Source organism: Physcomitrium patens, chromosome 18 (assembly GCF_059467195.1).
Source record: "Physcomitrium patens ecotype Gransden chromosome 18, ASM5946719v1, whole genome shotgun sequence".
In the NCBI taxonomy this organism is placed as follows: Eukaryota; Viridiplantae; Streptophyta; class Bryopsida; order Funariales; family Funariaceae; genus Physcomitrium; species Physcomitrium patens.
The window spans coordinates 1,044,945-1,057,624 of NC_143427.1; positions in this window are offsets into that span (position 1 = coordinate 1,044,945).

A 12,680-nucleotide genomic window follows, 5' to 3' on the forward strand; every position below is an offset into this window, starting at 1 on the left:
TTTTACATGTTTCAAAAATGAAGAAGAACCTCTTTTCGGTGAGCAAACTTATATTATATGGTAATAAGATTCAATTTGATATGAATGGATGTTTTGTCAAGATATTGGATGGCCAACATGTTGCCAAAGGCCTTAGAGATGGAAATCTCTACTTCATCAATTGCAAGAAGGTGAATGAAATTGAAGTGGCGGCATTTGTTGATTTTCTACAAGATCAAGACAAGTTTGGAATTTGGCATCAACGACTTGGTCATTTGAATGCCAAATGCACGAAGGAGCTCCAATCCATGGTAAGTGGGTTGGATCTTAGTTAATTCAGCCACAATGCCATGACACTTGCTTGTGAAGGATGTATACAAGGCAAACAACAAAGGGCTTCATTTCCAAGTGGAGTTGCAACACGTGCAACAAAATTATTGGAGATTGTGCACTCAGATGTTTGTGGACCAATGAAGACACCATCAATTGGAGGAGGAAGGTACTTTGTTACATTCATTGTTGATTTCTGAAGAAAGGTGTGGATTTACATCATTAAAGCTAAGAGTGAATGTTTCTCAAAGTTTAAGGAATTTAAGGATCTTGTAGAGAAACAATGTGAGTGCATGATCAAAGTGTTGAGAATGGACAATGGAGGTGAATACATGTCAAAGCATTTTGATGACTTCATGAAGATTCAAGGTATTGCAAGACAAACCTCTACTCTTTACACTCCACAACAAAATGGAGTTGCTGAAAGAGTAAATCATACCATTGTGGAGATAGCAAGGAGTATGCTTCATAGACAAAACCTTAGGCATGAATATTGGGCGGAAGCTGTGGTAAATGCGGTGCACATAAGGAATATGTGCCCTACAAGTGCACTTACATCAATGACTCCACAAGAAGCTTGGAGTGGAAAAAAACCTTGTGTTTCAAACATGAGGATTTTTGAATGCATTACTTATGCAAAGGTACCACTTTGTATGAGGTCCAAACTTAATGCAAAAGGTACAAAATATGTATTTGTTGGATATTGTGAAGGTACCAAAGCATATAGGTTAATGTGTTTAGAAACCAAGAAGATCATCAAAAGTCATGATGTAGAGTTTTTGGAGCATAAAAGTACTTTTGAGCACTTAGAATAGTGTCCAAGTAGGAGTAAAGGTGTGTTTGTGGACACATCTTCAAGTTCAGCAAAGAAACAAGAAGAAGAACAAGAAGATGATGACAATGAAGATGGAGGAAATAGAAATCAAGATCAAGAGTCAAAGAAGGTAAATCATAATGTGCCTTCAATTCCTAGAACCAATAATAAAGACAATGAAGATATTGAAGGTGATGATGATGATGAAGAATATCAACCTTTGACTGAGAAAAAACAAGCATTGAGGAAGAAGAAGGGTCTTCTTCAAATGAAAAGAGATATCCTTTGAGAGAAAGAAAACCACGTGGTAAATGGTGGAAGGACCACATCTTTCCTCAAGTAAGTGAAGAACATGCCAATATTGTACTTCTTGCTGATCTATTGAGTTTATATGATGCAATGAAGTCCATGGATGCGTTGAAGTGGGAGAATGCTATGGAAGAAGAATATAAATTATTCATGGACAATGAAAAATGGGAATTGACTCAACTTCCACCAAATCGATCTTCTATTGATTATATGTAGGTATTTACAACCAAAAGGGATGCAATTGGTAATATTGTGAGATACAAGTCTAGATTGGTTGCTAAAAGCTACTCACAAGTTGTTGGTGTGGATTTTAATGAGACATTTGTTCTCGTGGCCAAATTCACCACCATTAGAACTATTGTGGCAATTGGGCAGTATTGGACTTGGAGATGCATCAAATGGATGTGAAGACAATTTTCTTCAATGGAAGTTTAGAAGAAGTCATCTACATGGAGTCACCTCAAGGATTTGTTGAAGAAGGCAAACAACACCTTGTTTGTAAGTTGAAAAAATCCTTGTATGGACTAAAGCAATGACCAAGGGCATGGTACCAATGCATTGATACATTCTTTGTGAGTGAAGGATTTATAAGGAGTGAGGCTGATCATTCCTTATATGTGATGTAATCAAATAGGTTCATATTGATTGTCATCTTCTATGTTGATGATTTAATTATCTTAATCAATACATTGAAGATGATGGATTGGTTGAAGGCAAAGTCAGAAAAGGAGTATGAAATGAGTAATTTGAGATAGCTCTACTATTCTTTAGGAGTACAATTTGTAAGAGATCGTGCTAAAAAGACCATTATAATGAGCTAAATCAAGTACATTGAAGAAGTGTTAAAACAATTCAACATGGAGGAGTATAAGCCTATTAGAATACCATTGGAGGCAAACTTAAAGTTGATGAAGCTCATGGCGTCGTGTTGTAACACGACTTTATGATAAAAATATAAATAAAAAAGATATTACTAATATTTAGTCATCTTGGATGTTACAAACAATGACCAATTTCAGTGCCAATATTCACAGTCAATTAATGTCACCTCATTGGCGTCACTGAAGCAAGTACCCTCGGTACCAATGAGACAACCAAGAGTCTGAAGGAAGGGAAAGGATAATTCAATATTTCGGTGAGTCTGATATGAAGGGCCAATTTGACCCATTTAAGAGGACATCCAATCCAGGTCCTGGTATAGGCCTCTTATCCAGTATAAGACCTGACTTAGTTGAGCAACCCAATGAGGTCCCAAATATGGAAGCTTCGATTCCATTTCAAGCTGTTCTATTCTCTATGCCATTTCGGGAGAAACGTCCTTTCCGTGGAGAGATCCTCTTAGAGACAAGAATTTCAGGGAAGTGCCATCGGTTGTTCCAATTCGGAGTCTAGGACGTGAGAAAATGGGACCACATGGAGTTAAAAGGGAGGAGAGGATAAGAAAAAGGGCATTTGTAGATCCAGATTTTGAGGTCAGAGAGTTAGCTTCAAGTTCCTCTGAAAGGTGTAGAATTGGATTTTTCATAGGGTTTGGGAGAACTTTTGCAATCGTTGCCGAAAGTCAGTGTTTGTATTGGTGATTTGGATTTTTCTTTGCAATAAAGTTAAAGCTGATACTCTTGATTGTTTTGTAAAATTGGAGAAACTTCTGCGGTTGAAATTTAGAAGTGTCTAAAGGATTGAGTATGCTTAGTGCATGCAAAAGTTTGTGTTAATCTGACAGAACAGATAGAGGTTATTTGACCATTAGCACAAAGAGGTATCGAAAACTAGCAGATTGAGGTTGTTTACAATTTCTGTAATATTTGGAGATCTATCAACTGGAATAAGGTGACTTTTGGCATAGTAAGTCAAGGATTTTTAGGCAGTTGTCAAGATACATCAATGCGGATTTACAGCATTTTCTTGCAATGTGTAAGTTAGATTGGATTGAAACTTCTTGAGCATTTATAATGCTTGCAAAGACACTAGTGGTAGAAGTTTACAACAATCGGACAATCAGATTGAGAATTACAGCTTGCCAAAGCTTGCTGTGTAGGATTAGGGTTTAAAAATAATAAAAATAATAAAAAAATAAAAAAAATAAAAAAATAATAAATAAAATAAAAATGAAAATAAATAAAATAAAATGAAATAAAATAAAATTAAACTAAAAATAAAACTAATAAATAAGAAAAGATTTTGTGCTTATAATATCTCAAAGTTATTAAAAATAGTGTTTTTAAATTCTTTGGATTGGAATTAAGTTTTTACATTGAAATCCGAAACAGTTTGTATTAAAATGGTTGAAATCCATTAGCCTACATGGATACTTACAAAACATTGTTTTATCTTCCACAGCCAGATGCTTGGTACATTCTCAAGTAAGATAGCACATAATACGACAACGGATGAAGAATTTACTGAAGTTGAAGGTAAAATATAAGATGTTCTATACAAGGTAGCATTGAACTCACTTATGTATGCAATGGTTGGTACAATGGTGGATCTTGCATATGCGGTGAGTGTTGTAAGCCAACCCATGTCAAAGGCTGGACCAATCCATTGGATAACCATCAAAAGGATCATGAGGTACTTAAAAGGCACTTTGAACTTCAATTTATGCCTTAGAGGTGATAACATTAGTTTTCATGGTTATTGTGATGCGGATTGGGCTGGAGATGCAAATGATAGAAGGTCAACAATGGGCTATGTATTCTTTATTGGAGTGGGAGCAATTTCATGGAATTACAAGAGACAACCAACAATCGCAAGGTCAACAATGGAGACAGAGTACATGGCAGCAAGCGATGGTGTAATGGAGGTAATATGATTGAGACAACTTTTGGAGGACATTGGAGATGTGAAAATGGAAGCAACTTCAATAGAGTGTGACAATCAAGGATGTCTTACATTTGTAAAGAATCCAAAGCATCATTCAAAGATCAAGCACATTGACATTCAATATCACTTTATAAGAAAGAAGATTGAAATGGAAGTGATTGATATGAAGTATTGTGCAACAAAAGAAATGCTTGCTGATTTGTTGACAAAGACATTAGTAAAAGATAAAGACCACATGTTGACAAAGGTATTAGGATTAAAAGCCATTTGACCAATAGCAAAGTGGGAGTGTTAAAGTAAAAATAGAATAAGTTATCTTATAGAGAATATTAACTTAGGTAAGTTGTTAGTGGTCAAAGGTTTGACTCTTGGTATATGGTAAGGGCATCCAATGGATATAGGACGAAGTCATGGACCAAGAGTCAAAGTCAAAAGGATAAAGTATTAATAAGGGAATATCCAAAGATTAAATATGAGTCATTAGTATATATCATAGGATATCTGTTAGGGACATAGTCCTTAGAACCTTCTAGAGACAAGTTTCTAGAACCTTCTAGAAGCAAGTCTCTCGAACCTTCTAGGAGCTTCGTAGTTCATGGATGTTGCTTGAGAAGCTTCCTAGTTGGTGGAAGTTACTTGAGAAGCTTCTTAGTTGGTCAAAGTTGCTTTAGAACCTTACTAGTTGGTAGAAGTTGCTTGAGAAGCTTCCTAGTTGGTAGAAGTTACTTGAGAAGCTTCTTAAATAGGAATATATATTGGAATCGAGGCTGAAGAGTTCTTCAATCTCGACAACACATCTCTTGGAGCTCTAGTTTACTTCTCTGGTGTTATTCTTTTATTCATCTGATTAATCTAATTCTTGTCAATTCTTCTTGAACTTCTTGTTAGATCTTGAGCATGTATTTCTGTGTCCATAATTATTTGTCGAGACTTCACTCACCTCAGATATCAGAGCTAGTTTCTTCAATGTTAGAGTGTGGATTACCCCTCTGCTTGGAGGTGTACTAGCATTTAGAGGTTGCAGATTATCCTCATGTAAACTAATACTTCTTTTGTTACAATATTGGAGTCTTATTCTTCTTGGAGAGAGTGGATTACCCCTTTTCTTGAAGCTCTTAAGGCATTTTAGAGGTTGTGGAGTACCCTCTTCTAAACCAATATTGTCTTCTTGTAGAATCATTTTTGTCCTTTTCTTAGAATGGCCGGAGGCTAAGACATTAGTATGACGGAAAGTTTGGAGTCCAAGTTGGATTCTATCATGAATGCCCTCGCTATATTTTCGCAAAGAACTGCAGAGATTGAAGGAGTCGTGGCAAGGCTTCATAATGATGGAGCATCTGGGATGGCTCAAACTAGGTTGCACCAGCCTCAAACTTCTGCACTTGGAGAACCAATTTTCCCTCAAGTTTAACAAGCACCGCTGGTTCTACAATATAAGGAGCCTCGAGTTAGCCTTTTAGACAAGTTCGATGGTACGCGTTCCAAGTTTTGAGGATTCATCAACCAAATCAGGTTGATAACAGTTTTACAGCCCGAACGCTATCTAACAGAGGAGTCATGTGTTGGGCTTGTTGGAACCTTACTTACAAGACAAGCTCTATCATGGTTTGCTCATTTGTTTGAGAAACGATCGTCTATACTAAACAACTTTGAAACCTTTTTGGAGGCATTTGCAGAAGCATTTGGTGAACACGATAAGCTTCGATGGGCTATAACAAAGATCCGGTCACTAAGACAAGAGATGCGCTCTACATCAATCTATACATCGGATTTCAGGCAATTAGTATGCGACATCAATTGAGACCAAGAAGCATTAATGAGTCAATTCTATTGTGGTTTAAGAGATGATGTGAAGGATTTGTTGTTAATTCTTCCTGATCCGCAAATGTTCAACGAAGCTATTAGCCAAGTTATGAAGTACGATAACCGCCTATTCCAACGCCACCAAAATCAATGTTGAAGACAACATATGGTTCGCCACGCCCCAACTATATCGACAAGCAGCGTGAATTCACATTCAGAGGTAGAAGACATGCAAATTGATGCGATACGTGTCAAATCCCTTACTCTAGAAGAAAAAAAGCGATGTATGGAAGAAGGTCTATGCTTGTATTGTGGTGAAGAAGGCCACAAAGTTGAAAATTGCCCAAAAAACAAAATCGACATATTATCAAGACTAGGGGTGCATTTATTCAGCAAAACGAGGATGCCCAACTACAATAGGAACCGTGCGGATGGACAGTGAAATATCGCAACAACAACCAGGTTCCTTTCTTTCCGCTCAAATTGCCCTTTGTTTTACAATCCCTTTGTTTATTGGCCCTTAGAAACTGAGAACCTTAGCATTATTAGATTCAAGAGCATCTGCTTTTTTCTTAGACGAAGAATTTGCAAAGCATCATAAGATCCCTTTAGTACAAAAATCCAAACCTGTTCACGTTGAGGTTATAGAAGGGCGACCTTTATTGTCTGGTAGTGTCACCCATGAATCAGAACCTATAGAAGTGACGTTTAAGGGCCATAGTAGTCATATTATTTTCAATATTATTAGAACCCCATCAAATCCTATTATTTTTGGTCTTTCTTGGTTAGAAAAGTATAACCCATCCAAAGATTGGAAGTTGGAGAAGATGACCTTTTCCACAAAACCACCCAAGAGCAAGCCTAGTAGAAAACCCCAAATAGAGAAATCCTTATTCATTGGAGCAAGAGCGTTTATAAGGTCGTCTAAGGAATGCACACCGTTTGTCATTTATGCGGCTCCAACTACCGGGGAGAAGATCTCGACAACAAATATACTGGAGCAATATAAGGATTTTAAAGACGTGTTTCAAAAGAAGAATGCCGACATGCTATCGGAACACCGACCATATGATTGTGCCATAGACTTACAGGATGGAGCACAACCAACTTTTGGCCCAATCTACAATCTATCCTAGACGGAGTTGGCAGAGTTGTGGAAGTACATCGATGAGAATCTAGCCAAGAACTTCATCCATCATTCAAAATCGTCAGCTAGAGCACCCATCTTATTTGTGAAGAAAAAAGATGGCTCGTTGCAGATGTGCGTGGATTATCGAGGCTTCAACAAGGTAACAAAGAAGAATCGTTACCCATTATCCTTGATTTTTAGTCTCTTAGATTAACTTGGACATGCAAAGATCTTTACAAAAATTGATCTAAGGGGAGCTTACAACCTCGTACGAATCAAAGAAGGAGATGAGTGGTAGACAGCGTTCCGTATAAGGTATGGCCATTTTGAGTATAATGTCATGCCCTTTGGTCTTATCAATGTTATAGCGGTCTTTCAACATATGATGAATGATATTTTTCGAGAGCACCTTGATGATTTTGTTGTCATATACTTGGATGATATTTTGATATTCTGATATTCTCCAAAAACAAGGAAGAACATGAAAAGCACATTCATTTGGTCTTGGAGAAACTTTGCGAGCGAGGACTATATGCCAAGTTAGAATAGTGTTTATTTCACCAAATGGAGATGGAATTTTTGGAGTTCATTGTAACTACGAAAGGCTTGAAAATGGATCCCAAGAAGGTAGAAGCAATCGTGTCTTGGGAAGTTCTAAAGACGGTTAGAGACGTATAATGCTTTCTTGGTTTTGCCAACTTCTATTGGATCTTCATCAAGAATTACTCTTAAGTTGCTATTCCTCTCACTTGGTTGACATGCAAGGATAAGTTGGAATAGAGACCCCTAACAGAAAAGGCGTTTCAAGATCTGAAGATGACATTTACTACGGCTCCAATCTTAGTACGTCCAGACTTTAAAAAGGCCTTTTATTTAGAAAATGATGCTTTGGATTTTGCTTTGGGAGCTGTACTTTTACAAATGAGAGAAGACAAGAAGCCCCATCTGGTTGCATTCTATTCTCAAAAGTTCTCTGCTGTTGAAATCAATTATGAGATCCACGATAAGGAACTTCTTGTTATAGTAGATTCTTTCCAAGAATGGTATCACTTTCTTGAAAGAGCTGCACATCCAGTAACCATATACATAGATCACAAGAATTTGGAATATTTCATGTCGACTCGAGTTCTAAATCGACGTCGAGCTTAGTGGAGTATGTCACTATCTAGGTTCAATTTTGTTATCACTTATCGACTTGGAAAGCAGCAAGGACTATCCAATGCCTTATCGAGGAGATCGTATCTTGTACCAAAGGTTGGAAAAGTAGTGTTTGATCAACAATGTACGACGTTGTTGAAGCCAGAGCAATTTTGGCTTTTGCGCTACTATTGTGCCAATTGATGCTGACTTCCTGAATCAGGTACGTGCTGTGACCATTGAAGATTTAGTAGCGATTGATATCAAGTAGTGTGCCAATGACAACAAGTTCAAGGTGGAAGGAGATCTTTTATACTTTGAGAAGTGGTTGTATATCCCAAAAAGACCAGCACGACTCCGAGTTCTTCAATCTCACCACGATTTTCCAGCTACGAGATATTTTGGATTCAACAAGACCTTGGAGCTTATTTCTCAAGATTTTTGGTGGCCCCAAATGTGGAAGGATGTGAAAGATTTTGTCTTCTCCTGCGACATCTGTTCAAGATCCAAGAATCCTCGGCATCGCCTTTATAGACTCCTACAACCATTACCGATTCTACGTCGACCATGGTCTTCAGTTTCCATGGACTTCATCACGGACCTTCCATCATCGAACTCATTTGATAGCATCTTTGTCGTGGTAGATCGGCTTACAAAGATGGCACACTTTGTCCCTTGCAAGAAGACATCGTCCAGGGAAGTCACAGCAAGGTTCTTTCGAGATAATGTATATCGATATCATAGACTATCAGATGATATCGTATCAGATCGAGGAACCCAGTTCATATCAAAGTTTTGGAGATCTCTCTTTGTGATACTGAAGGTGGATATCAAGCTTTCTTCAGCTTTTCATTCTCAAACTGATGGCCAAACGGAACGGGTGAACCAAGTCTTGGAACAATAATTATGATGCAGCATCAACTATCTGCAAGACGATTGGACTGCATATCTGTCGCTAGTTGAGTTTGCATATAACAACACCCTCCATACGTAGACTCAATACACACCATTCTTTTCCAACTATGGATATCATCCGAAGCTTGATTTATTGAGTCCGTCAACAAATAACAATCCAGCAGCTAAAGGATTTGTGAAACAACTATCAGAGCTTCAAACTACGTTGAAGCTTCAATTACAATCTACTCAAGAATCCTACAAGGCGTCTACAGATAGATTTCGGAATCAAGCACCTACTTTCAAAATTGGAGATAAAACATGGCTTTTTTGATGAAATATCAAGACCAGGCGACTATATGATAAGTTGGACTATCGAAGATTGGGACCATTTATCATCCTGAAGCAAATCAATCCAATGGCGTATCGTCTAGAATTATTGGCTTCTATGAAGGTACATCCAATCTTTCATGTTTTTTTGTTGGAGCCTTATTGAGAGTCGTCTTTTCCTCGAAGAGTACAATGTCCGCCACCTAGTATTGAGATCGAGAACCACGAGGGATACGAGGTCAAAAAGATGTTAGATTTACGGCGAAGGTAGGGCAAGTTGGAGTATCTTTTTCATTGGTGCAGCTACGACATTAATGAGCAAACATGAGAGCCAGCTAAAAATCTCGCTAATGTGCCATAAAAGGTACAAGAATTTCATCAACAACATCTTCATAAACCTAAGCTAGTTTGACGATAGCTTCCTTCTCAAGCTTGCTCACCCAAGAATATAAGAAAGAGAGAGAGCACCACCAAAATTCGTAGTTGATGTAGTTATTTTTTCCAAGATAAAATAGAATTTTTTCACTAGCCATAGTTTGGTCTTTTAATATGGATAGCGAAGAGATAGATACTATGTCAGTTAGATTATCTCAACCGACTAAGTCACAAAGACGACCCTGAGATGAAGAACCGCCTACACCATGACGACGATGGAGGATACCGAGTAACTGATCACTGGTGATTATATTTGAGATCGAGCCTGCTTACGATGGTCAGCCAGAAGGCATGTTTGCAGGACAATTTCATAATGAGGACATGAAAGTTCATGCTTGGTCAGAAGTCAAAGACGTGGGCCACTACCATTGGCTTTAAGGACCGATGAATCAGTTGCCTCATGAACAACAGTTGGAGTTCATAACAGATGTTATGCGACAAATCTTCATTTTCTTGCATTGATACTGATTAAGAACAACATTGCTTCTCAGAGACCTCGAAGCTAAAGGAGGGGGTGAGATTAGGGACATAGTCCTTAGAACCTTCTAGAGACAAGTTTCTAGAACCTTCAAGAAGCAAGTCTCTAGAACCTTCTAGAAGCTTTCTAGTTGATGGAAGTTGCTTGAGAAGCTTTCTAGTTGGTGGAAGTTGCTTGAGAAGCTTCTTAGTTAGTAGAAGTTGCTTTAGAAGCTTTCTAGTTGGTGGAAGTTGCTTGAGAAGCTTCCTAGTTGGTAGAAGTTGCTTGAGAAGCTTCCTAAATAGGAATATATATTGGAATCAAGGCTGAAGAGTTCTTCAGTCTCGACAACACATTTCTTGGAGCTCTAGCTCACCTCTCTAGTATTGTTCTTGTATTCATTTGATTAATCTAGTTCTTGCTAGTTCTTCTTGAACTTCTTGTTAGATCTCGAGCTTATATTTCTGTGTCCATGACAATATCCTCGAGGCTCGTAAAATGCCAAAAGAATCCTAGTACCACGTGTGTAAAAGTCAAAAAGTGGAAGTTGTCATTTAGGGCAGCAACTACTATCTTTAAGTAATGGGTATTGGAAGTAAGAGACATCTTATTTCATACTCTCTTTGTGTGCAACCTTGTTGATACTAAATGTTATGTCTTCAAAGTGCTTGTTCTTCAATAATCAGCACAAATCTCTTCTACACACTATCACAATTTATCATAACTATAGTCTTTGAGTCTTCAAACCTGTCGATACCTTTGCTCAGTGTCTGCCTCATGATCTTGTACTTCTTACTGGCTCCTCACACATTAGCTACTTGCTTAGAGCACTTGTTCTATTCTCTGCCATGCTTGCTTAGAATACTTGAGCTAGCCCAATTCCACCCGAGCTTGCTCCCTACTCCCTGGTGTTCCCCGTGCTTGCTGCCAAACAGCCCTCAAACAGCCGTCGAGATGCCGCTGAGCTGCCGCTGAAGCTGCCACTGCCGCCGCTGCCACCCTAACACTATCGCCCGCCACCGTTACCACCCTAACACCGCCCGCCATTGTCGCTATCCTCCGCTGCCACCCTGTCGCCCTATCGCTGCCTACTGCCGCCATCTTATTGTTGTTCTACTACCTTAATCTACAACCTCCTTTCAACAGATGTGTATATATATATATATATATATATTTTTAAGTTCAAGTTTATCATTTTATTTGACTTTATATTTTAAGGTACGTTTTAGTCAACTTTTCTATTTGATCTTATATTTTCTTTATAGATTTATTTATAATGAGTGCTTCAACATCTTCAACTGCTTCTACTATGGTTCCTTCTATTACCTATGCATCCCAACATTTCTATATCTCTTGCTATTCGTTGAAAAGTACTTATTTTCCTTCGTCGTCATCTTGTACCTGTATTATAACATCAATATTTGGAAATGGAAGATCCTGTTGAACTATGGAAGAATCTTAAATCTAGGTTTGATCATCAAAAGACCATTTTTCTTCCACTTGCACGCCATAATTGGACACATTTACGTGTCTTGGATTTTCCAAATTTAAATGCTTTCAATAGTAAAATATATAGTATTGTCTCACAATTATGATTATGTGGACAAAGTATTTCTGAAGAAAAAATGATTGAAAAAACTCTCTCTACATTTCTTCCTTTATCTATTGTGCTTGCACAATATTATAGGAACATGAAATTTCAGAGTCATTCTGATCTCATGTCCTATCTACTTCTTACGGAGAAGCAAAATGAGCTACTCTTGCATAATGCAAAAGTTCGTCCTATTGGCACTACAGTTCCAAAATCTCATACACTTAATATTTCAAAGTCTAAGAAGAAATTATATAAACATAGGAAACATACTCATAAGTATCAAGGTAGTCATAGTCAAGACCATTTCTACCAATATGGAAAGAATAAATGTTCTACTATTCATTACAATAGAAAATAAAAATCAGAGATACATTCTTACTATAAATATAGAATGATTGGACATTTAGCATATGCATACCGTACTTCAGAATATTTTATAAAAATATTCCAAGAAAATAAGAATTTGCAAGCTGAGACTCGTGAAGTTTATACCATGGATGTGTCCATGGATTCAATTGGTGTTGATGACTTAGAGGCTTATATGAATGACAAAACCTCTAATGATGAAGCAAATGATGCGCTCATTGATTCTGCAACAACACATACTATCTTGCAAGATAGATGATTTTTTATTAAAAAATCTTTA